The 27,470-nt window shown below is 40.5% G+C and overlaps 1 protein-coding gene across 7 annotated transcripts in view; it reads right to left on the bottom strand.

The window, feature by feature from the left end:
• SLC8A1 (solute carrier family 8 member A1) overlaps positions 1–27,470 on the bottom strand; it is a 368,211-nt gene that overhangs the window by 317,360 nt on the left and 23,381 nt on the right. For 2 of the 7 annotated variants that reach the window (XM_087863712.1, XM_045809013.2), the window contains exon 1: positions 1,495–1,599. The exons of 2 other annotated variants lie outside the window; for them this stretch is intronic. The gene's annotated coding sequence lies outside the window, so the exon portion shown is untranslated. Of the gene's footprint in view, positions 1–22; positions 212–1,494; positions 1,600–27,470 lie in introns of those variants that run through there. 3 more of the 7 variants (XM_087863711.1, XM_045809008.2, XM_087863709.1) reach the window with 2 other exon arrangements.

The following is a 27,470-nucleotide window of genomic DNA, read 5'->3' as shown; positions in this document are numbered from 1 at the left end:
GCTGCCCATCCTAAGATCCTACCTGGTTTGGGGGAGTGTGGATGGATCCTTCCCCGCTTCCTCCACGCTAGCAGGCAATACGGCGCACTCCCTCCTTTTAAATAGCTCCCGGCCGGGAAGAGGTCGCTCCCATCTTCTGGGGGAAGTACAAAGCGGGCGGCGGCGGGCAGGCTCCCGTGCAGCGCCGGCGCGAGCGGGAGCGGCGGCTGCGGGCAGCCGGTGCGCGCGGGCGGGAGGCAGGCGCGGAGGCCGGGAGGCTGGGAGGGCCGGGGCCCGGGCGGCGCGCGCGCTCCCCCTCCCTCCCGCGCACACTCGCCCGCCCGCCGCCCGCAGCCTCGCACTCGCTCACACGCGCGCTCGGCCCCGCCGCCGCCGCCGAGCCCCGGCGCCCTCGGCGACCGCCCGGGAGGAGAGCCGGCGCGTTTCTGGGGCCCCGAGCCGGGGGGGAGCCTTTCCAGCCTCCCAGCCTCCCAGCCTCCCAGCCTCCGCCGCCGAGACGATTTTTCGATTTGCTCCCGGCCCTCGGCCCCGCAGTGCGTTCTGGCCGCGCGCTAGCGCTCTTTCGGGCACCCAGCCCATCGATTACACGCGCAGACGGGCGCTGCAACTTTTCTTTTCCACCTTCCTCGCCTCTCCCACAGGCAGAACCCTCACCCCGGCTTGCCTACCCATTTCTCACCTCTGAAATTGTTAATCCAGATATATCTCTCTTCCTCCGCTTTCTAGCCCTCTGCTAAAGGAAGCTTTCGCTTAGCAAAGGGACCTGGGGATGTATCAATGATTTTCTCCTACATCCTCACTGTGTTTTTCCTACGTATAGACATGCAGAGCAGCACCGTGGCTAGAAGCCGCTGACACAAGCAGATAAGGATGTGGGGGTGAGGGGAGAGGTATTCCCCAGCCAAGATCTCTGAAAGAGTCTCCGTGTTGGTATTTCCTTCAAAGATTGCGGCTCACCTGGGGAATAAAGACCAAGAAGCTGTTCAATGCGAAAGCCGTGCCGCTTCTAAACTACACAGAGGAGTAAAAGCTGAGCATTAAGGTTGAGTTGGGAAAAATCTAATGCAGCAATCGACGAATAATTCATTGGCCTTTCCAAGAGAAGCATTATCATTGCCAATACATCACTTCCCCATAATTAATAAAGGAGCATTGCACCAGGCCCTTGCTCTCTTGACAGCTCATTCATCCTTACAAATCCTTAATGACTTGGCAGGATGAAAGGCTAGACCCACTGTGGAGTTCACAAACCTGGCTGCACATCAGACACACCTGGGAAGTTTGTTACAAATGCAGATTTTAGCATCCCATCTTGCAGCTGCAACCCGTTCTCAAGGGTGACTCCGAGCTTGTTTTGAGAGCACCAGTTGACATTCACCACTGGTGACATTTGCCGAGGTGTGAGGGGTCAGGGACAGCTGTACGGAGAAGGTGAGAGGAACAGAGCACCCAGCAGAAAGTTAAGTGCTTAGCAGAGGTCTCCCCACTACTTACACTGCAGCTCTGTGGCAGCCAGGCCACAGGGTAAAGGAGATTCTGACTCCAGGAATCCCACCGTTGGACAATGAGGCCAGTGGCTCTCAACCCTGACTGTGCTTTAGAATCTCCTGGGGAGCTTTTAAAAATCCCAGAGCTTAGGCCACACCCCAGACTGATTAACTTGGAATCTCTGGGGGTAGGACCCAGGCACCAGTAACTTCTTTTTTTTTTTTTTTAAGATTCCCTGGTTGATTCGTACCTGTAACCGCTCTGCCCAATACCCCTCAACCCTGAATGTGCATGTGAATCACCTGGGGATTGCCGGTTCTCCTGGAGCAGATCCGGAGCAGGCCTAGGATCTGCATTTCTAGCAAACTTACAAGTGATGTTGGTCCTGTCTGGATGAGGCTTGTGCTTTAATTAACAAGGGTCTGCTGCGTCCATCTACTGGTCGGGGATTCACAGCTTGATGGAGGAAACCAAGCTCCCTCTTGTCTTGTATATTCCCGGGAATCATTCTCCCCTAAGAATATTTTCCTTTCCTTGCTAGGACTTAAATGTTCTTGACTTTTTGTTAGACTGCACTGACTAGTGGGTGTAAACAGAATGACATGTGGGGAGACACAGAAGGTCACCATCTTTCTGTAAGAGTGTGTCCTTAGCCAAAAGTTACTTAGGGTACTGATTTCAAGGGAGTGTGAGAGGCAGACATTTGGCTCACACTCAATGAAAGGGACTTGGAGAGAAAAGTGGCCGCTTTCTAAATGACACAGGCACAGCCAGTAACTAAAGACTCCCCCACAGGAAATAGGACCAGGCTAACTGAAGGAACTGAGCAAAAGAGCTGAATGAAAATGCCGGTGGACTACATCTCACTGGAAAAGATTCCGTGGAAGGGGCGTGGCCTATTCACGCTATAGGGACCACTTAGTGAAAGCTCAGATTTTTCTTGGAACCGTAAGCATGCTTGTGACATGGGTGACAACAGCCTTGTTCTTAAATGGCTGTATGCCAGGAGTGCCCAAAGTTCACCTTGTCAGTAGCTGAGAAAGCGTTAAGGCTTCATCTTGGTTTTCTTTATTCCTCCTCTTTTCCAGTCTAGTCTGGTATTAGGTTAATTTGAATTTGGGGGGGAATCTACATTAAGATCCTCTCTTTACCTAGAACCATTAAAAGGCAGCCTAGTGCCTAGTGATTCGGCACACCCTTTCTGAATTGGCTCAAATTCTGAGTCCGTAAGTTTTTTTTCCTTTCATTTCTCATTAAAGGCATCTTTATAAGGGTTCCAGGGCCCCAAGGCAAGTCAAACCTTTTGCTCCCTCCTAAATGTCATACATGACTGGATTTTTATTGCAAGAATTATCAAAGGCTACATCACTGGCACAAGGCTCTAGGTAAGGAAATAGAGCGGTTTCTGCAGGCTGTGGCTTTGGAAAGAAGTATTGTATGTAGGAAGGTGGTGATTTACATTCCAATGCCAATAGTTATTTCTTAATTGTATGCTTGAATCTCGATTGCCATTCTTTTCTTTGGGCTCAGGATTCAGAGATATGGGTCTCTTCTGTTATGTATCCAAAACAGTAGGGCATGACCATTTTGGGGACTCCACAGGGAAATCACTAAGATTTGATACATTCTATAAGATGGCTCAGATTTTCATGAACTAATTCCCTGCAAAGCTTCAGGAGATCTTTTAGCAAACTCGCTTTCAGACTATGTATAAATGTTGTGAATTAGACCCTACTTTTTCATCCAGTCTACAGAGAAATTGGACATATAATCAGGGTTACCAAAATTTTTAAAAATATTTAATATTTTACCAAAACACTCCATAATTTCTCAACATAAGAAAAACAAGTACTTTGTCGTAATTTCTTTCATTTTTACTTCGAATTACTTAGGTCAGAGGTGCCATCCTTGTTTTTCTAGCGTTGGGTCTTTCTAAGTGTATTAATAGAGTTAGTAATTCCCCACCTCATTTCCTCCTCTGCCAGCCTTCACACTCAACTCCCTGCTCATTCTTGAGCTCAGTCTGATACTGATTTCTACATAAGAAAACACTAGTCTAGCACGCCCGAGCCTGATCGGCGCGTGGAACTCAGCATCAGCCATTCTCCCACACCTAGGAACTTCAACTAGACCACTGGCACAATTTGTCTTTTGGGTTTCCATTGCTGCTGATTGGATCCAGGGTTTTTTGCTTCAAGGGTGACTGCAGGGAATTTTTTGTTGATTTCTAAGTGCTATTGTTCCTCCTTACCGGGGTCTTGTTCCTGCAAGTAAACTTCTACTTCTCTGTTTTGTTTTGACTAGTTCAGCACCACCCTGAATTCCACCCAGTGAGTGGGCCCTACTGCTGGGTGGGAAGCAGCCTCCCCAGTAGACTCACAGTGATAACCCCTAATTCCTTCCCTGGGGGGGTTACCCACTTCCTCTGAATTTGCACAGTGTTTGGATCAGGGACCTGCACTTCCACGACTGAGCAATTTATCGTCAAGGACTGGGCTTGTACAAAATCCTGATGCTCTTGTTTTCCACTTCTGCCCCTTATTACACTAAGGGCATTATCTAGTCAGTGTCCCACAACTTTACCAGTGAGTAACTTCATGGCAGAATCATTATCTAGAGCAATTAGTGGGTCGGAAAAGAACCAAAACTGGTTAAGATTTAAGGATTTGGAGTCAGAATATCTGGATTTGAATCCCACCTCCGGCTGTGCGATCTTGGGGAAATTCTTTAATCTCTCTGAGTCACGGTATCTTTATCCGGAAAATCTAGATTGCAGAGTTCTCCTTAAAGGAGTTATAGGAGGGATAAAATGTATATAAAGTGCTTGACATAGTCCCTGATTATAGTAATTGTTTAATAAATGATGCTGTTGTTATTACTATTGTTGGTAAAGTTCCATAAAAATGATATTCATAAAATAAGTATCTACGTTATTAGGTTCCACATAATCAGGCCATCTCATTATCAATAATGATTATGCTCTCATTTGTACTATACAGAATTCTGTACAAGAAATAAATCCAAGAGGGGCGCCTGGGTGGCACAGCGGTTAAGCGCCTGCCTTCGGCTCAGGGCGTGATCCCAGCGTTGTGGGATCGAGCCCCACATCAGGCTCCTCTGCTATGAGCCTGCTTCTTCCTCTCCCACTTCCCCTGCTTGTGTTCCCTCTCTCGCTGGCTGTCTCTATCTCTGTCAAATAAATAAATAAATAAATAAATCTTTAAAAAAAAAAAAAAGAAAAGAAAGAAATCCAAGAAAGTGAATGCTCTGCACTCCGAAAGTACGTGCCTTCTCTGTAACGAATGAAGCCGGTGCGTAGTTTCTGCTTCTGTAAGTACAGAGCGCAGTTCTATGTTGATAGAGGGGGCACCACGTCTGTTGTGTATCAGTTTGGAACAATGTCAAATCCACTTATTGGCAACAAAGACCAAAACAAACAGTTGTTTTTAGAAATAAAGTTGTTTTGATATAAGAATGAAGTAAGTTGTGTCACGACATCATCATCTCCTCTCTTCTCACAAATAAGAACTCAGCAGTTCAGTTGCTGGAGGCCCCACCCCCACCCCGGGGTGGGGGGGGGGCCTTCTTGATAAAAACATAAAGAAGCAACTATGGCAAAGGGACATTTAGACTATAAATACCGAGAGTTCGTGAGGCCCATCTGAGAGTGTTCGGTCTGGGCAAGGCAATTCCTTCTCATCTAAAATAGCTCTCCAAAGACCTTGGGGCATTAGCTCTTGCCTTGGTCAAGGCGACTCTTATTGGCAGCGGTGAAAACCATGTTGCAGCCCTTGGCAAAGATCATCCTGCCCATCAACACCAGAGCTACCGTTCCCTAGCAACGTGCTCTAGCAACAGGGAACTCGAACTTTTGCACTGACAGCTGGACATCAGCTCGCAGTTGGCTAACCTGTGTCTCCCAAGTACCGACTCCTATAAAGATTCAACCCCACTGAATGTGGACTTTATTCCTTTCCTCTCCTCTTGCTGGAACAATAGTGTGATTAATCTATCACTGATTTGGAGTATATTATCTCTTTATTGGCTTACGAAGAGACATCCTGTATGTTATTGATTTGTGAAATTCCTGTAGTGAACCTGCGTTAAATAAACTGCTGGCAAAAAAAAAAAAAACCCTCAGTCTCTGAGCATTAATTTGCTTTCCAAAACAAAACAACATTCTTGCTGGGTCACATTTCTTTTCCTTTATGTCTGGGTATTAACTTCATCCCATCTCCATTATAATCTGGGGGCATAATTTCCAATAGAGTCATTTTAAACACATTTCACTACAATGAAGATTTTGCTTGTCCTAGCAATCATCTATATTTTTTTAAAAAATTTTTTTGAGAGAGAGAGAGAGACAGAGAAAGAGCACGAGGCAGGAGGGGAGAGGTCAGAAGCTGACCCCCCCTCCCCCGGTCGAGCACGGAGCACAACACAGGACTGGATCCCAGGACCCTGAGATCATGACCTGAGCAGAAAGCAGATGTTTAACTGACTGAGCCACCCAGGAGCTCCTGTCCTATCAATTATATTAACAGATGACCTTATCTGTGACATAAACTTCTTCACTAAGTTTGCACAAACTTTCCTCAACATTGATTCAAGGACTCTCTACCAAAAGAGACTGGAGATGAAGCCTCCAGGGTGCTCTGCACCAGTTATTTGTGTAGATATTAAAATTATTTGCCATCTACAACCTAACTTTAATTTAAGAAATCCTTAGGAATTAATGAGGGAATTATGATTACCCTCATTTTACAGATTGAGATCAAAGAGATTTGTCCAACACTGGCTACACAATAAGTATCAGTTAAACTGTTCCCAAACAATATGGAAGCCCAGACCCACTCTTGGAGATTCTGCTCTCATTGACTGAAAGTGGAGTAAGGGCACTGGAAAATTTTTAAGTTCCCTGGATGGTTCTAAGTTTCAGCAAGAGCTGGGAACCTCTGGCCTCAGATCAAATAGCTAATTAGTGGTAAAGATGAGTGAAAAAAAATCCCTTTACATCTGCCACAATGCTGCTTGTATTCTGCTATTCCATCAAACATTGATATTTAACAGGATATAAAAATGGGGACTCTTCTTGGAAACTTAAGAGAGCTTACAAATGTTTGAAGGCCTTTTTACATCTCTAAGGGGCACAAGTGACATTTGTAATTGACCTGACAAAGATATCTGAGCGGATTGGAAGAGATGATCAAGAAAATTGAGTCCATTGACTGCATGGCCTCTTTCTGTTTTGTTGAACACCCAATCCCCAGCATCTAGAGCAGTTTTTGGTACATGGTAGATGAATTAATAAAGCACATATTGTGCCCTGTAAGGGACTGCCCTGTGCTGACAAAAGATGGATTTTGGTCCTAGGGTAAAGTAAACTCGTTGGCCCCTGTCCAGTGTGAATTGCAACTCAATAGCAATCACCTCCTTGTAGCTACAGTGCAAGCCCTAGTTAGCAAATGACATCGTCACCAGATCCACACCCACAGTCCTGCCTGGCCACCTGCTCTGTGATGACAGAGAGATTGTCTGTGACATTGCGGGAGGCCAGACCACACAGAGATGGCAATCTGACCGTGCCTCAGGCTTACGTCGGTAAACTGACCCTTTGTCAATTATCTAGGGAATTACTTATAAGCTCATTTGGCCCACTTTGTCAGAATGTCAGAGAATCTCTTATTTCCTGTTAAGAGAGGCTCTTTAGGCATATAATTTATGGATATGTGCTTGTTTTCTCACTGACTATTTTTCAAGAATCAAGGGACCTGTGAATTTGCTGATATATTCCAAGTCAGTCCTCAAGCAAGTCTTACTAAAGGCAAAAGCTGGGCAGAGCAGAGACAAAACACAGTTGCGAATCGTCATCTTAATTCATTTTCTCAGTCATTCCTTTCTGTTTTCATTCACAACTGTACATGAGGGCCGACCCTGGGCCCAGGCACTGTCCCAGACCTGGAGATACAATGGAGAAAACACCAGTTAAAGTTTCCATCCTCTGGGATTTACATTCTACTGGAAAAAGAAGAGGCAGTACGCAGAATAAGCCAATGAACTCAAGCTAGGGTATCAGCTGGAGATCCTGCTCTGGAGAAATGAAGCGAGGAAACCAAGCTAGTGACTTTAGCAAGCAAGTACGGGTGTAGGTGGTCGGTGCTGCGGACCCCTCAGTGAAGTCAGAATTTCCCATCGACCATGCCATCCCTGCTTTGAGAGTCCCACATAGATGAAATGATAGGGCTCAGTGTTTGGCTTGTTGGAGACGCTGTTTCTGCCGTGAGTTGAGGTTCCTTGAGGAGCTCCCGCCTCAAAGCGGCCAGTCTCGTCAGGTTCGCGCCTCTGTTTCAGGAGCGTGTTCACCTGCTATAAATCCGCGAATTCCTCCAACACGACAGACAGCTCCCAGAGGGTGCATATAAAAGGACTGTATTCTTTCTAAGGCCGAGCTGCTGCAAGAATTCTGACCATCCCTCTGGGTTTTATTTAAAGAATGGTGCTTTCATGCAACCGGATGGCCAACTTTCCACAAGTGAGCTCTCATGGGTGAACCTCTTCCCACAAAGTCAACAGCACTGGTGAGGAGGGAGGGGAATAACGCATGGGTAGCTTACTGATGGTTCCAGTGCTTCTTTCCATGAGTTTGTCACACTCCTGTATCCTTCTTTGTATATTCTTATCTGAGATCCCACAACACACATACCGTACACACATACACACACATACACATTGCACTCATACACACACACTCTTGCATGAACTCACACACTTGCATACACAAATCTTAATTGTGGCTAAATATCTAATTATTAGAAAATCACCATTTGCAAATTTGCAAAAACACACGGAAATAATAGCTGACTTTTGTTGTTGTTGCTGTTTTTCTAATTTTATGTAACCTAAATGGTCTTTTTATTGGCCAGATCTTATATACTTGGTTTCAAGTCTCCTTAGAGGCTCGTAGGCTAATGCAGAGCATGACCCATGCACTGCTCTCTTTCAAAAAGAAGGATGATAGATTTGAGGCCTAAAAAAGATACTTGACTTATGTATCTTACAGATCTTGAGAGACATTTGGTTTTTGTCTTTCTGTTTCTTTTGACAAAAAAAAAAAAAAAATCTCTGTATCTAGAAATTGCTCAAAGAAAGATTTTAGATGGAAATTTGAGATGGAAATTATTCACAGCAAAATGCCAACCTAACTCAAAATAGACGATCAATAAATATGTGTTGAATAAATGATGCAAATTAATGGAGTATGCCTTATTATAGGGCAATCATGTAAAGGGAACTTGGTAGCACATTTACTGGCTGAATTTGTAAATCAGTCAGGCAGCAAACAGTGAGTGACAACTCCATTCGGGGCCAAGAACTAAGTCCTGTGGTGGTTAAAAACATGAATTAGATACCTCTAGGAACTCAGCTTCCTAGTAAGAATTAGACTCTGAAGATTTTTGAGCACGTGAATGCAATAGCAGATAGGCACTTCATGAAGGTACATCTTGAGGAGGGTGTGAGATGTGTCAAAGTCAGCGTGGTCAGGGATAAAGAGACCAGTAGGAGATGATTACAGTCATCTCACAGAAACCCCAGCCAGTACGAGGACTCTGAGCACCGACTGGAGAAGAAAGGGAATATATTTCTTTTTCTCCTTGGCTCAGAACTTCAGCAGAGTCTCATTATTGCTCCTTCCCCAGCCCAGGACTTTTTAAAATTACTGAGTTTTCATTTTCAGGGGAATCCTTCTGGATAGTTCCAGTTAGAACACATATGACTTCTGTAAGCTGCCAGTATTCTAGGAAACAAGTCTCCTGTGAGTGTGGCATACTAAAGGGGGGCGGTCATCTGCTCCAGCAGGCAAGGAGGGTGTCTCATCACTGGGATGGTGCATGATGATAATGAAGAGTGGACAACACTTAGTTGGTTTTATTATTGTGTTTAAACTCTCTGTGGACAATACATCCCCTTACTCTTTGTGTCTTACAGTCATCCTCCCACTGCCTGATGCCCTTGATGGGCTGCCTTTTAGTAGGTTATAGGAGACTGAGAATATCTGGTCTTCTTTTTATGACATAGATCTGACTTGTAGGTGGGGAGCAGGTGACAAGATCCTCCCCCTACCGCACCTTCACGGCCACTCCACTAGCAAATTGCCAGACATTTAAATCTACTATGTGGGAAAGGCAAACGGAGCTAACTCTGACAAAGTACAGCCTCTATAAAGAGCCTCTTGCTTCCCCTAACTACAGCTGCTTTTAATATTATTTTAGAAATACACAGAATCAATGAAGGAAATCTGAATGTAGTCAGAACGTTTCATCAAATATTTATTGTCTTTTGAACACACACACACTCAGAAGAATGCTGTTTTCCTAAAAGCAGTCTTATTTGTTGGATAACAGATTCAAGATGAACCAATTAGCTTGATTTTTCATAGGTATTTCTGACATCTCTTGTGACACACCCTCATTCTGACACAAACTAAAAGTTTGTACACTTGTCATTAGGAGAAATCTTGTGTTAAGTTAACACTAACACGACTTGACATTGTAGGATCTATTTTTAAAATGGAAACCTATGCTAGATTTTTTGGTCTTCATCCCTTTGTTTTAAGGTAAAATGCTATTTATTTTATTTAAATAAATTTAATACATTTGATTAGTAAGAGTAATTAAGTTTTAATACATTAAAAAATATGTATGGAATAGGTTATGCTATCAATTAATTTTATCTCAGAACAACGAAGAGGTCGCTGCAGCCTATTTGTTGTAAAAGAGGGAAATAGGATCTGAAGGAATTGATAACCTCTCCAAGTTCATAATTGCCCAATACTTGCAAATATAGTCAGCTGTGTCAAGGGCAGGAGTTGTGGGAGAAATCTGAATCTATTATGATGTTGAAACTTAACATTACATATGAATGAGTCAATTACAATAATGAGGCTCTTTCAAAACTCAACCCAAAATTTTCCAAACTGGTATGTGCATTAGGGAGCCACTGCAGGAAAGGAGCTCCCCAGAGCTCCACTGGAGGCAATCCTTCCAACATGACTTCAGGGTCTTCCCTGCAGCTTTTACACCCAATCGGATGGCCACATACTGGAAGAGTGGGAAGAGGGCGTCGCTACAGTTTTGCTACTACCTAGCTGCTGCCATCTTTGCCTCCTTTTATTTCTTCTCCAGAACAATGATTTGTTACCTTTTACTTCTTCATTAAAGGTCATAACCGCGCTCAGGGCACCTGGGTGGCTTAGTCTGTTGAGTGACAGATTCTTGATTTCAGCTCAGGTCATGATCTTCTGGTTGGAAGATTGAGCCCTGCGCCAGAGTCTGCTTGAGATTCTCTCCCTCTGCCCCTCCCAGCTCACATTTTCTCTCTCTCTCTAAATAAATAAACAAACAAATAAATAAAATATGTTTAAAAAGGTCATAACAGCACTGAGCTTTGCTTCTCTTGCAAACTGAGAATACTAATAAATTTTCTGTCTCTTTCAAGAGGATTCTGAGAATCATTTGGTGCAATGAACAGGAAGTGTTTGGAATGACAGGAAATGTGATTCTGTACCTTCTTACATTCCAAGGTACTCAAACCTATAGTTCATGTTGGTTGGTTGAATATGTCCTCCTCCCCTCGCCAACCCAACAAGCACAGATGCTGGAAATTTTGACTTGGTCTTTACCTTTCTGATGGGTGATTCTACTCTTTATTCACATGTATGATGTACCTGAAAAAACTATGATTACTTGACATCATTAACTCATTTATAAAGGGCCCAAGAAAGCAATAAATATAGTAGTGTCTAGACATTGAGGTGAATTAATCATATATTTTATAGGAACAGGTACTCTAAAACCAAAATATACAGAGAAAGAAAGCAGCTGGATAAGTGTTTTAAAAGATGGGTTAATTTGAGAGTGAAATCCCACCAGGGGAACCGTTAATTAAATCCTGTGAAAGGAGTGGAGTGGATCCCCAAGGCTGGCCGGAGTCTAAACTGGTAAAACACAGTGTTTATTGTGCCCCTTAGGGTTTGTATCTGACCCTCAGGAGGGTTGTTTAGCTTTTTACATGTCCAAAGACTTCACCATTAAGCCCAAGCTCCCTATCTTGGAAATGTCTCCTATTGCGCAGAGCTGAGAGTGTGATGGGGGATGGATGAAACCCAATGCCACTGCTAAAGACCAGCTCGAAGTGAAAGGATCTGCTTTATAAAGCATGGCCCGTAGATCATACAGCAGCACTGCCCTCCTAACCAAAGGTCAGCATCCTGATGGTTAAAGTTGTTTCTGATGAGGGGTGATGGGGCTATTAATTAAGTACGATGGAAAAAAGGACAAACTCTAAACGGTTCTATTCACTTCTCTAAATTCTCTTTCTCCTCTCAAAAACACTGCCAGCTGCCATCTTTGTCTCCTTTTGGTTCTTCTACAGAATGATGATTTGCTATCTTATGCTCCTTCTCATGAAAGGTCATACAGGGTCTCTCTGCATCTGACATTCACATAAACAACTTCTGTCCTTGTTACTTCCTCCAGAACGCTGTTTGCTTTAATTAAATCCTGATTAATTTCCACTTTTTCCCAAAGAAAACAATAGCGGTCTCCTTTGATACTTTTGAATTTATCTGTGTGCTCACCACCTTTATCTATTCTATTCATCTATTACCTATTAATTCTATCTAATATCTATATTAAATTTTTATGGCTATCATCTTGTAATCTTCACAAAGAACTTTAATAACAAAATTGGAATGAAGACTATTTCATATATGACCATATTACTGTGCAAAAATTAATTTAATTATTATTAATTATAAGCAAACTACTTCAGAATCCTAAATCTCAGGTTGAATATCTGTAAAATGGGTACATGGAACTGATTTCTCCTTCTTTCTTCCATTAAAACATTGAGATTTCAGGATATAAAGTCTCAGTGCTTACTCTAGGTCTCAAAGCTCATATTCCATCATCTGGTCTACATTGCATCTTACAAGAGAAGTGATATATGGAATTACCGCATCCTCCTCCATGATTGAGAATTCTCTTTATCTTGTTAAAAACACAGTCATTCATTTTCTCTGGAAAGATAACTTGCAGATAATACTGACTTCAATGGTGTTTACTTATTTAAAAATAAGCGGTATTTATGTATTTTTTACTGTTTACTGCAATTGCTTTTTACAGAGAAGTGTTCTTCCCTATCCATCTAGGTAATTTTTAAAGTCAACAATCACTCAATTATTTTGATTATGAAGACTTTTCATGTCTTTCCACATGGTTCCCAGCATTGACCATTAAGTTTAAGTAGGCTCTTCCTGGAACCAAAAGAATTTTTAGATTATCACAATTTTCGATTTTTATTTTAATTTCTTTTAATTAAAAGTAGATCCTTTTCTGCATTTTGTGTATTGCCAGTATGCATAAATCTTTTGTATACAGTAATCTATGTTTAAATACATTCCTCACTTTTTATCATAGTAAGTTTCAAACATAAGTAAAAGTAGAGAGAGAAGTAGAGCTTGTCCCCACGTACCCACCTCCAGCTTCGCCAATTAACAACAAATTGCCAATTCTGTGACATCTAGATCTGACTCCACTGTCCAGGTTTGATATTTCAAAGCCACTCCTGGATATTACCCTATTTCATCTGTAAATACTTCAATGTGTATTTCTAAAACAGGACTCTTTGTTTTTCATAACTGCAACATTGTCACACTTAAAAAATTAGCAATAATTATTTAATTTCATCAAATATCCAGTGTAGAGATTTCTCTGATTCTCTGAATAAACATTATGTTTGCAGGTAGTTTGTGAGAACAGTGATCTGAATAACATTAAAACATTTTGTACGTATGAAATGTACGCATGAAAAGAAGCTCTTTTACAAATTCTTCCTCTCTTTGTTTTTACAATATAAATATCCTAAGAAATCAAGTCCATTGTTCTGTCAAGTTTCACACATTCTGGAATTTACTGAATGCATTACTGTGGTATCTTTTAATAGATTTCTGTCTTCTATCTTTACTATAAACTCGTTGCTTATCGGGCATGACTGTGTGATAGGGAGTCTTGTATATGTATCTTCCATTGTGTCATATCAAGAAGCAAATAATGTCTGTTTGCTCTCCTTCCATGTAGATAAACTTAGTGTGTTCAGGTATCATCAGCTTGATTCATCTATCGTAAATTTCCCCATCTAGTGTTTTCCACAGCCATTGATGATTATTGTCTGAATCCTTTATTTCATTGGAGATTTCAAATTGAAAACATTCTGTCATTACTTCATAATTTACTAGTTGGAATTCTTAAAAGCAGACCTTTCTCTTGAAGGGGAGCAGAATTCGCCACCCCAAAATGTTTGGGTACAAGGATTATTTTAGAGTGATTATTTTTCAGAAGCAGACAACACAGGAGAAGCTCTGAAAACTGAATAGAAGCGACCATATTGTAAGAAACATTTACTTTTATAGGGAAATCTCCATTTGTAAGAGTGTCTTACTCTCTGTACCAGGAGAAGGGGGATAACCAAATCTCTAGAAACTCTTACCAATGGAGAAGTCTTGTACTTAAATCTGAATAACAACAATAAACTTGATTTCTGTGCTTTTCTTGATGACCTCCCGTAACTGGCCGCTTCCACCCCCAACATTTGTCTTTTGTCTTTATGTGCAGATGGCATATAAGGTGACGGTTTGGGCCATTCTGGGAGTTACTCAGTTTTTCTGCATATCCCATGTATACGTGTTATTAAACTTCTGTTCGTTTCTCTCCGGTCAATCTGTATTTTATTACAGGGGTTCTCAGCCAAGAACCTAGGAGAGTAGAGGGAAAATTATTTTTCCTCCTCTACATGCTCACCACCTATTTGGTTACCCTGAAGTTTGATTTGAACAGTTTTAATACTTTCACTAATCCTGCTTATGCACACCCTTTCCCTATTTTCTCTTACTTGGCTTAATCCACTTTTTAATGTAACCCACCCCTTTAAAACAGCATTTAATTAAAAATTTAAAAACAGCTTTAATTCAGTTAGAGCTCCATCTTTATAGAGACTTAAAAATGTCCTGTTATGTTTAAGTCCAAGCAGTTTTTCTAGAGGGCAGGCTGACAAACTTTTTATTTTTAATGTACATGCCTTTAGTCAGAGTAATTCTACATCAAGCAACTTAGCCAAAGAGAATAATTGAAAAGTATGCACAAACATAAATGCACAGAAATTCAACACAGCATTGCTTAAAATAGCTAAAACTTATTGCAAACAATCTAAATGGCTACCAATGGGCTAACACATGATAACCATGAGTAGCCATTAAAAATGGAATTACAGATACATGTTGACATGAACAGAATGATCAATATAGAATATAGATTGATACTGACATGAACATGTATTGTGTTAAGAGCAGGTTACAAAATATCATGTATAGTTAAATGCTATGATTGTAAAAAGAATAATTTCATAAGAATAGATACAGATATATATGTATATGTATACACACACACACACACACATAGAGAAATTAAGAAAGCTTATCCTTTCAAATGTTACTTATATTTATTGATTTCTGGACTGTGGCATTTGAGTAATTTTCTCTTTTACTTTACTTACTTTCGTTAATACCTGAATTTTTCACAATTAACAAGGTGATTATGATTAAAAAATATTTTCAACCAACAATAAAACATTTCTTTAATTGCAAAAAACCCAATAAATCAATTTTCAATTTGTAAATAAAGAAGATCCCTGTTCATTGTCCCTTAAGCTAGTATGCATCACCCTTTCCTCTTCCCTTAAATGTCACGGTGCAGATTACAAAGAGTTAAGTAGTTTTGCTATTGCTATGATTTCTACCTTCCAACTTTAAAAATTTTATGTCTAGACTTGATGCTTCTTATCACCTGTGAAATTGCTGATTTTATACTGAACTGGGCAGCTGGAAGCTTTACACTGAAGGTTACGTTTCTCAAATAGAAGCCTTTGCCACTGCTAATGTTCTGGGGTCCGTGGAGACGCCATACATGGTACGCTATTTAATCTTTAGAACCACACTGTGGTGTAAGTATCGATAACCTCACTTTACAGATGAGAGGAAAGCCCACGTTCACACAGCTAATAAACTCCTAAACTGGGACTCGGACCCAGGATTTTTGACTCTCAAGTCCCTTCTTTGCCTGCTTGACCACTGCATCTCCTCTCAGTCTCATTCACCTCCTTTCTACCTTGAAAGTCTTATCTGACAAGTCTTAACCGCACAGAGAATATCTTACTTAACTCTCTGCCACCACATTTCCGTTGGAATAGATTACCTTATCCATCAATGTCTAAGCTCTCAAGTGCTGGCACAGCTTCGGCTCCTGTGGAAGAGGGACATACTACTTCCTCCACCACCCTAGGGGCTGAGACGGTCATAAATTGTGAGCCAAGCACACCGAATTGCTATTGCTACCTAAACATAATGTTTTTCCATCAGTCACATAGAGGAAGCACACCCTTCATTAAAGTAAGAAGTAACCGACCTTAGACATCTGTCTGGAAATACCCTATTCATTCACCCCAAGGCAAGAAAGTTGACAGGAAATCTGAAATGATTACTACAATTGCAGTGAGCTGAAACAGGTTGTTTGAAATTACAAATAGTGAAAATATCAGATAACTTTGGCAAGATAGGGCAAGATGCGTTTTTTAATCAAAACATTCTAAGACAAAACTTTAATATACACGTTTCTATATCACGCTGGCAAATCTTTAAAAATTAAGAAATTTTAAAAGATATGTATCCATCTATGATGCATCATCTGATAAATGAAAAGGGTGGGGCATCAAGTATAGAGGACAGGGTACTTTTCTGGCTTGGGGCAGGAATGTACTGAGATGCACGATGAACATACTTGACCTATGTCTAAGCCAGGGCGATTAGAAGTGTGGGCAGGAAAGCAGAGTGCTGAGAAAGTTGAGTGCTGTCAACAGCGACCTTCTGACTCGCATATGATGTTCTTGCCTGTTTCAAAGCTGTACAGTCCTCCAACAAATGTTTTCTGAGTGCCTACCACGTCCCGAGCCTGTTCTAGGTGCTGTGAGTATAGCACAAGAAAACTTCCAGAGTTTATATATCCAGCCAGTGGAGACCAAAATTATAGAGTACTAGATTTGCAAGGGATATTAATTCATCCAACTCAACAAATATTCCTGAGCACCTCCATGCGTCAAGCACAACGGTGGAACAGAATGTCCACACGACCTGCTGTGAAGCTTATGGCTTAGAAGGCAGTCCAGAGTCTGCCAAGTCTAAGATGAGCTGCGATACGGCACAATAGAGCTAACATAATGCAATGAGGGGACACACACTCAGACTTAGGAGTTGGGAGAGCATCCTGAAGAAAGTACTGCGCACGCTGGGAGACAGAACACAGAAGACCGGTGGCGCTGATTTTCCCGTTCTTCTCTGCCTTTTTAAGTATAGTGCTCCTGGCTGGGTATGAGACAAAGAGGATTTACAAGTCCTAGCACATGGTAAATGATGACAAAAATTGAAGACACTTATCTTGGACTATTAAAGACTTAAATCTACTAACACCTAATTAGAAATAAAAATACCTAATTAGAAATACCTAATTAGAAATAAAATAAATTTATTTGGTGTGATTTCAGATAACATATTTCAGTCAATGGCCAAATATAAATCTTCCTAAAATTCCTGCTCCCATTTCTTCTATTTCTTCTGGAAATATCCTTCCCTCACTATTTAACCAACTAACATCCCCTCATATCCTTTCCAATATTCCTTATCCTCTTCCCTGCTTTGCTTTTCTTCATAGCGCTTAACACCTTCTGACTGTATGTATTTGACTTATTATTAATCTGCCTTGTCTCAACATAATATGCCATGTAAAGGCAGAGATTTTATATGTTTTGTTTATAGCTATATTTAAAGTCCCTAGAAGAATGTCTCCCCTATAAATATTTTTGAATCAATGAATGAGAGTTGTCCAGAATATGAAATGCCACATAGAACATTTTATTTCTATTATAGACAATTGAAAGTTAATGGGTTTGTTTATTTCAGTATTAATGCAATGGGTAGGGAGTATAATCAGATGGACCAATGATTTTTCCCTGATAGAAAAGTATACTTTTCCTTTTACACATCCAGTGGTGGGGAACTCATTTCCTCAGGCAAGGTGGATAGACAACTCTGATCTTTTCTGTTTTCTTCTCACACTGAACCAAATTCTGCCACTCTGAAAACTCTATTTAGTGATCCTAATTCCAGTATGAATTGATATTCAATATAGAAGGGACATAAACCAGTTTAGGACTGAAAACACCCCTAAAATATAACTTTTACAAGACACAGTCACAATACTAATCAAAAAATTTACGTGATCTAGAGCATTCCGTTTAAGATTATTTCCACTGTTGTTCTTTCCATAGCGCAAATGATGAGACTGGCTCTCTCAACAGGCTGTTTTCCTACAAGGCTGGTTTTCACTGACTCCCATTATCCTTTATCAGGACGACTGCCCTCTAGCCAGATGATTTTAAATATGGTGTTCTGGCTTGGGAAACAGTGTTATCAGGAGATGATATTCTTAGCCCTAACAGATTATCTTTTGTATAATTACTAATCTTCAGAATACACAGTCTTTGTTTTCTTTTGGGGGCACACATTTAATCTGCATAATGAAGTGTTATCACATGGTTACAAGAGAGAGTACCAGAAAGGGAAATTTACTCTTGGACAAAAACATATATGATTTCTCAGAAAAGGATACTGTCTCAATGGTAAGATTAAATTTATCTTTCAACTTCTAATTACTTTGAAATTTCAGTACGTCCTAAAGTGTTGATGCCAGCTTCCCTTTCTTCCTCCAGAGTTCCTGCTAATATTTTGATATTATTCCCAGTAATGCTTATAATGTTAGCTACCATTTCTATATTAACTATAATAGTAGCTAACACTTATTAAATGTACCTAGCACTGTTCTGGACACTTTATAATTATGAAATTCTTTAATCTTCTTACCAGCCCTTCAATTTAAGTACTAATAGTATCTACATTTTAAAGTTAAACTGAGGCATAGAAGGGTTGAGTAAATGTAGGCAGTTTGGGGGGAGCCTGTGCTCATGACCACAGGGTTAGATCTTCAGATTTTCCACGGGTTCCCATTTGGATTCATGTTTGCAGAGCTTTAGTTAATTGCATGTGCAAATAAGCCGAAACAACTGTCTGAGTGTACACAAAAAACCTTGTGGAAAGACGAAGACATAATGAACGCAAAAAAAAAAAAAAAAAAAAATCATGATTTTCTCAGAGTCCTCAGAAATATATCTAACTAAAGTAACCAAGTTATTTAACTATGTCTTTATCATCTTAAATTTAAGGTATAAAATATTTACTGAGGAATCTATTTGTTGATAGTTTCTGTCTTAGATCAGCAGTTCTCAAACTTCGGGGGCCCCATTATGCTCTTAAAAATTAGTGAGGATCAAACAGATCTTTGGTTATGTGGTTATATCTATAGATATTTATTAGAAATTAAGAATTTACTAAGTGGTTATTTATTCAATAAAGAGAACAATAATATACCTACTACATGTTAACATAAATGATAAATTTTTACCCAAATAACTACATTTTCTATATCAAAAATATTTAGCAATGCGAATGGTCTTGTTTTCCGTATTTGCAAATATTTCTAATGTTTGGCTTAAGAGAAGACAGCTGGATTTGCATATCTGATTCTCCATTTAATCTGATTTGTCACAATATCACACACCATGTAACCTCTGGAAAACTCCAGTGTATACTTGTGAGAAAATGAGAATGAAAAAGGAAAATAACATCCTATATTATTATGAGGAAAACAGCGTTGACCTTATGAGCCCCTGAAAGAATTTACGAGATATTCGGGAGCACCCAGATCACACTTTGAGAAATGGTGTCTTACACTGACAGACAAGGAGAAAAACAAAAGAAACCTTAGGACCTCCTTTAGATAATTGCATAAGCTGTAGATTCTCCTATTTTCAATTCTGTTTTCCTTTAAAAAAAAAAAAACAGCTTTCTATGATGCTTTAGGACTTTTAAGGAGTTTGGAGGAATTTTGCTCCCCTCAGCAATTTTCTATTAAAAATATAGTTAACAACTTTAACATATTCCCAGACTTGTTTTATCTCTAGGACCTTGTTTTGTTTCAAAGCGTGGGACTAAATAAGTAATGAGAAATGAAAAGCAATTTTTAGAAGTCAGTTGAAGCATTTTGAGGGCAGCTGTAGAACATTTGATTTTTCTATGCAAGAGTAAGATTCTCTCTTAAGAACTATGGCCTTTTCCTATGTGCATATTCTTCGTATCATCCAATTTGCAACAACCTATTTTCCCTTGTTTTCCTCTAAAGGGACCCTCTAAAATCTCTGGGCCTAGGGCCTAAAGCAGAGTGCTGTCCATTTCCCAAGGACACCATGTGCTCTTGTCCAGTCTCCTTTTTCTGACTATATTTGCAAGGAAGCTGAATTCGTGATACCTGCTAGAGTCAATGCATTCATTCATTTAGGGATAGAGAAGTCGAGTCTTACCCTTCTGAGGTGTGCTAATGTTAGCTGAGGAAGACTGAAAAGAAACGAAGCTATAATCTCATGTTAGATAATAATAGCCCTAGAAAAAACTTCATCAAGTTATGGGGATAGAGAGGGACAAAGGAGGGATTTTAGGTAAGGTGGTCAGAGAAGGCCTCCCTCGCAGGTAACATTTGCCCAGAAATCTGAATAAAGAAAGGGGCGGGGGTGCCTGGGTGGCGCCGCTGTTAAGCGTCTGCCTTCGGCTCAGGGCGTGATCCCGGCGTTATGGGATTGAGCCCCACATCAGGCTCCTCTGCTGGGAGCCTGCTTCTTCCTCTCCCACTCCCCCTGCCTATATTCCCTCTCTTGCTGGCTGTCTCTGTTAAATAAATAAATAAAATCTTTAAAAAAAAAAAAGTAAAAGAAAGGGGCGTGTCTGTTTCTGGGGTAAGAGCGGTCCTGGTAGAGATCATAGAACATGCTGATTCCCTCAGGTCCGAAGAAACTTGAATTATTTGCATTTGAGGCAGGAGCCAGCGTAGCTAGACAAAGAGAACAAGTGAAAGAGATAGAGGAAATGAGAAGAAGACCAGGAGAGGTTGTTACAATTTATTCTAAGAGCGCTGGAAGCTCTTGGAAGGTTTTGAGTAGAAGAGTGTCATGTTTAAGAAGAATCCCTCCACTGTGGAGAATTGCCTCAGGGGCATGATGGAAGCAGGAAGACCATTGTGGGGAGAATTGCCAGTGGCTTTCACTAGGATGTCAGGAGTGGGAGAAGAGGGGTCCAATTTGAGATCGTTTTGGCAGAATTAGTCGATGGATCAAAATTGGGCTATATGAAAAAGTAAACAAGGGTAAGTGGATTCTTCTGTTGAGCTACTGGGTGAATGTAGGTGCTATTTACTAAGATAGGGAATCCAAGGGTTAAAAATGAAGTTTTGTTTTTGAATGTATGAAGTTTGAGATGCCTACTAAGTATCCAAGAAGGGATGTTGGCTTCTCAGTTGAGTATGTGAGTCTGGAACATGGAGTTGTGGCCTGAAATAAAAATTGGAGCATTATAGACCTGTGTATGGTTGTTAAAATCCATAAAAAAGTGGGGAGTACCCTGGAGGCTGGCACCTCCAGTATTAACTTCTATCCTGATGGTATGACTATATCAAGAAGAGTAGAGTATCTTACGAGAAATGTGCATTTCTTTTCTCTCCAAGAAAAGCTAATTGGGATGGAGGACAGGCATGATTTTCTTGATTTCTGAGTCTCTAGGAATAGTGATCATCCATTTCAGATGGTCTAATATAATCACTTTCTCATTGTCTGTCTTGTTCACTCTTTTGTTTATATCACCAAACCTAATGCCTACTACGCATATTATGTACACATTAAATTTTTGAAGGGGTGAGTGAACCATTAAATCAATGAATAAAAGTGAACAGTCTGTTGTCTCTGATATTTTGGTCTGGAAAATATAGTTATGATGAACGTATGGGTGCATCTTGCCTCTGGCAAGCCTAATATTGCAGTGACAGTGTGACGCATTATTCGTAACATTCCATGTTTAAAACCATATAATACTGTTCTCTGAAAACAGGAATAGTGCACTTGTTAAAGAAACAGGTACATTTCTTGGGCAACATCATCTTTTAAAATTTATCCTTAGTAGGCCGAACTACCATTAGAGTCTGAGGAAAACGTCAGGTTTCTATTACCTTAAAAGACGGAAGACCTTACGATGTAGTCCTGGATTGGGAGCTGAGGTTTCGTAGCTCCCTATTGCTGGAACCCTCTGAATGCAGGCAAGGAAATCAATTCAGTCCTTTCTGCTTCAGGTTATTATCTGTAAAATAATCCCCCAAACCCCTCCCTATTTCTTTGTCCCACATTATTAAAAAGAGATAATTTCTTGCCACATAAACAATATTTCAGAAATGATTGCTCAACTTTACAGTCACCACCCAAATAAAAAAGACTCTTGACCTTTTGCTGAAGGAAGAAAAGGGGTCAGCTGGCATGGAAAGTTTCCTTCCTCTGGCTGAAGATGAACTTCACTGCGTTTTTCTCTGCTCTGTACACTTAAGCCGCATGAGTAATTTACCCTTGAGCTGAACTGCGAGTGTCAGTAGATGTGTGCGTGTGTTGCACGCGTGTGCGTGTGCATGCACACGGGCCTGTGCGTGTGCATGTTTGTATATAGGGGGAGATTTGGCCAACATGGGAACAGAATGCAAAGACGTCGGTTAATAAAGTTCCAAGAGGCCCAGAGTATGTTTGGTAAAGTTCCGTTTCTGAGTTAGAGTAGCTTGAGATGGCATAGAGAATTTCCAGAATATTTGTGATGCAGTCCTTTTCAGGAGCTGTTTGGACTGCAGCTGGGGGAGGGGGGCGGGGGGGGGGGAGCCGGAGATGATCACCATGTGTTAACAGCTTTTTAGAAAAAAATGCTGTACTAATACCTGGCATTGTTATTAGCCCAGTCGGCCTCCTTCGGCCACACATTTTGGCATCAAACTGTGAAAATCCAGTGATACAACTTCTGGAGGGTTGTTTTACTCTCCCTCTCTTTTTCCTGTTCATTAATATTGTTTGAGAGGTAATTTCTTTATTCTGATAAAGGTCCTTTTCTCGCTCGGTTTTTCTACTCTCCACACACACACATTCTGCGCCCCCCCTTGCCCCATACACACAATTACCATTTTTCTGCAAAACAAAATAAGCCACCTGTTTAAGGCTGTTCTACTTGTCACAGTGAGGACAATTGTTATTTAAGCCATAATCAGCATAGTACTGGGCTGAACCAGGTGTCTTTCAAAGCCTGTTTACATATTTCTGAGGCCAGCGAAACTCAATATGACCTTTACAGAGCTAAACCATTCCAACAAATTGCAATGGGTAGTCATCTTCGTATTTATAAATCCAAACATCAAAAAAAGTCTTTAAAGCAACATGTGTTAGAAAATCAAATATACTGTCCATTTAAGAGCCGATGATTTTGTTTGAGTAGTAAAAAGCCAGGTGGTTAGTTTTTTCATTGAAAAACTCTCCTGTACATATAGAATGCATTTCTCTCTCCCTTTTAGAAGTTCAGTTTCTGATATGTTCCAAAGGATCTCTGAGATAGCCAGATTTCAATGTGATTTTATTCTTTGATGGACTTTCCAAGGAAATCTACATTCATTTTACTGTATGTTATGTCTCATTATCAATCAACTAATTTTAAATTTCAGGGAAATTTTCAAGCTTCATCAATTGGGACCACTAATTCAGAAGGTGCAAACATTTAGACATGTGGTTATTATTGAATAAACATTTAAAATACTTGACTGAAATTCTGTGGTCCTTTTGGGGGGCAATTCAATTCTAAATCAGCATTTTTAAGAAAATAAGTGTTCAAGAGATGTCAGAATTTGTGGGTTTTGTAATTTTAACTTACAAACTTAAAATTACTTTTTTGTGTAATTTTTTTATGTTTGTAACATATAATCACGATGAATTCATTGTTCCACTAGAGCCTGAACCCCACATTTTTGATGTTATTTATCTTCTAATCGTGAATTTTCTCAGGCTTAGGGAAATCATAAATGCTATTTAAACTCATAAAAATCTTTCTCTTGGTCACCTGGCTGAATACCACTTTTTTTTCTCAAGGTTTCCTGATATAGAGATAATAGTGATAAATACTCCTTCTATTCCACAGATGAGGAAACAGAAGTTTCTCATCTTGGTTATAAAGAGAAAACATTCCAGGCGCAATACATAGAGCTTTCATGTTCCTATTTCCGAAAACACTAGTTTCGTTTCTAATTGGAAAACTTCACTAAAGGAGTAATGATAAATGTTTCCATCTTAGCTTTGCTGACAAGCTGCTTTGACATCTTCACACTCTGGATTTGCGGAAACCATTTTAAAAGGCATGACTATTGGGAGAAACATACAAGCCTATTTAACAGCCCTTGTGTTGTTTGTCTCTTCATCGCGGTCCTTTTAATAGCCGCATAAGTGCTTATCCTCAGTCCCCACCCAACGGCCGCTAATTAGCGTAGCAGGGCCATTTCTTCCTGACGCCACATCTGTTGATACAGCTAAGAAAACTGACTGAAGGCACCTGATAAGGTTTCCATAGTGACTTGATTTTACTGAGGAATGGGAGAAAAACGGGCCAAGGAAAGATCATAAGAGAAAAACTGCATATTTTCATTATTGTTTTTTCGAATTACCTTCAGATTTTCTGTGTGCCGGAAGAGAGGCTACAAACATGTATTGTTTAGAACTAAAACAAAAAGCCTCGCGCAGCAATGAAAGAGAAAGCCAAATGTTGCTCTCTTCCCTGTGGAAAGTGCTTTTGGTTGCCAAAGGTTAGTTGTTAGTTGCCCTAATGATACTTTGATGAAGGAGGTTGAGTGTATTAGTTGAATCCTAACCAACAGGTCTTGTTGGGGTGAAAGGGGCACATTTTCAAGTTGTGCCGAGCGACTGACTGCTCCAAAATACACCTCTTTCCCCAGTCCATACCTTGTCAGCAATGAATGAACTCAATGATATGCTACGAGATGAAGACCATGATATCGTGCAGCACTGTGACCAGACCCCACTGTGTAATCTTCTATTTTGAAGAGATCCATCACTGTCTATAACTGCACTCATGCTTCAGCACAAATGCTTTGCAATGCAAAGCATCACATGCACACTCTTCTAATTAAGGAGAAATCCTATAATGTGGGAGGGGGAGAAAGGAGTATATTCTTCACCCTCAGATACAACTGTTTTAGAGAGACGGCGTCATTAAGAGTCCTTTTCCAAAAGGAAGCAAATGTTCTCCTTTTGTGTGTGTGCGTGTGTGTGTGTGCGTGTGTGTGTGTGTTTGCACAAAAGCATATGCTCTTTCGTATTTTAAAGAACATGAGTTACCATGGGGAGCAATGGATATAAGAAAGAGGGCAATTTATTGGTTCTGAGGTACATATCATACCTTTTTAAAGTTTAGGCTCTGAATGTCACTGCACATACGAATGAATGCCGTATTTATTCGTAAGCGCCATGGTGTTGAGAGGACAAAATAGCCTTTGAACTCAGTCATACCTGGGTCTGAATCCCTGCCATGTGTTAGCTGTGTGATTTTATGCAAGATTATTTCATCTGCTTGAGCTCTAGTTTTCTTATTCATACAAGTAGGAATGACACCTTTCTTGCAGGATTGCTGTTAACATCCAACAAGACCACATTTGTAGAACACCTAACAGTGTGTCTGGGAAAGAGTAACAGCAACTCTTAGATCTCTCTTCTCTCCCCATAAAAGAACATACCTTGATTTGGGCTAATAAAATCTCACGTTGCAGAGAAGGATCATAACCTTTGTCAGTGGGCTTATGGGTAGGGGAAGGAAATGAAGTAATTTGTTTATTCTTGAAAATAAACCTAAAGAGAACTAGTGGTTCACAAGTCTTAACACTTGTAGGCAAGTTGTGTTTACAGGCTGAAAAGTGGGATCTCAGCTCTTCATAGCTCCACCCCTGTCTGTCTCTCTCAAAATTCAGAGCATTCCTTGCCTTGGGCAAATCCTAAACGAGGGGGCCAGGTGTCTGATTCTTCCACACAATCTTCTGATTCTTCTTTTGATTGGTCATTTCTGAATCGGGATTATGTAGTTCAAAGTTAGAATTTCAGACTTGGAAGAGCTAGTACAATAGAGTGTCTTAAGTTTTACGGCCTATTAGAATCACAAGCTTGATCAAAATAAAGATTTGCAGGACCTATCCCCAAAGATTCTCATTCTGGAGGTGTAGGCCCTGAGTTCCTGCATTTTTTTAAAGTTTCCATTTAAATTCCAGTTAGTTAACATACAGTGTAATATTAGTTTCAGGTGTACAATTTAGTGATTCAACACTTCCATACAACAGCCCGTGATCATCACAAGTACGCTCCTTAATCCCCATCCCCTAGGTCACCCAACCCCCTTCCCACCTCCCCTCTGGTAAACAAATATCCTAAGTATCTCTGATTCAGTTGCCCACACACCCACATAGAACAGCCCCTGACGTAGGGCTAATTCAAGGTTCTAACCAGTGTGGGGTCCTATGGCTTCTGATTCAGCTGCACGGCCAGGGGAGGCTTTGGGTTTTATGGGGACTGAAGTTCTACAGTTTGGGGTCTGTTTAAAGAAAAGAAACGAAAAAAAACCTTACTTTTGTAAATGTTGCCAAAGCATAGTCACATGAACGTATTGCTGGGACTCCTCCCAGGGGCTGGGAAGGGAGCCATGGCATGAGGGTGACCGGACATAAGCTTCCCTAGCTTCCCAGGACGTGCACTTCTGAGTACCAGCATGGCCATGCATCCTCGTTATTGTCTCCATTGTACACAATGAAGAAACTCAGCAAGGAGACGTGAAGTGACACGACGTGGTCAAAGAGCTAGTAAGTGGTAGAGCACGGGTTTGAATCAGGCAGCCTGTCTCCAGAACCTTTGTTCTTTTTACCATGACAACATAGTCTTTTATAGATACTTCCTGTTTTCTGAAAACCATAGAGAGACAATACTTCTTCTTATTCCCATTACAGGACCCACTGTGACACTCTTACTGGATAAAATAAAGTGCTGATGACAATAAATAAAAAGACAAAATGATTAGTCAAGTAGTTTTGCCTTGTTAGTTACTATGAAGTTACTCTATTTACTTGTATGTTTTTATATTTTAAAATCTAAATTTAAAATACACAATCACTCAAATACATATTGATATATACACATATATATGCATATATATATGATAAATAGTGGATGAAGTCTCTGGGTGATTAAAAGTAAAAGAAGATACATCTATCACCCCCAGAAATTTATAATCTAATAAGCCAATGGTGTGAATAGAGGGGGTGGTATATATCAAGGGTGAGATAAACATGAATTTTATAAGTAGCATGAGGAAGTATGTGGAAGACCTCAGCATTTAGAGAAGGGAGAAAGTATGATCCTAACCTCCGCAGAAGAATAGCTACATTAAACAAAACCAAAACAGAACAAAAGAAAAAAAATGAGATGGCTAATTGTCTAGTCCAATATTCCGTTAGCAACAAACCCCTCAATTTTAACTGCTTAGAATAAAGATGACTTTGCAGTGAAGGGTGGCCATGTGACTAAGTTCTGCCTGATGAGATGAACAGAAGTGTTATGTGACAACTTCCAGAAAACCTTGTTAAAAAACAGCTGTCATGCTCCCTTTGTTCCTTTCTCTTCCTCTTTCTCCTTTCCGCTGGCTTGAATGCAGACTGATGGCTGGAATTTGAGCAGCCACCATGGTCCATGAGACAGCGCACTAAGGTTGGCAAAGCATCAAGAGAGATAGGAGTCCTAATGACCATAAGGACTCTTTATCAGCCCAGAACTGCTTATTTGCAGATTACGTTCATCAGAGAGACAGACCGCTATTTATT

This window comes from Ursus americanus, chromosome 7 (assembly GCF_024610735.1).
Source record: "Ursus americanus isolate L20-20 chromosome 7, mUrsAme1.1.p, whole genome shotgun sequence".
NCBI lineage: Eukaryota > Metazoa > Chordata > Mammalia > Carnivora > Ursidae > Ursus > Ursus americanus.
Note: the sequence above shows the minus strand (reverse complement) of the source record. Positions and strands in the feature narration are given on the sequence as shown.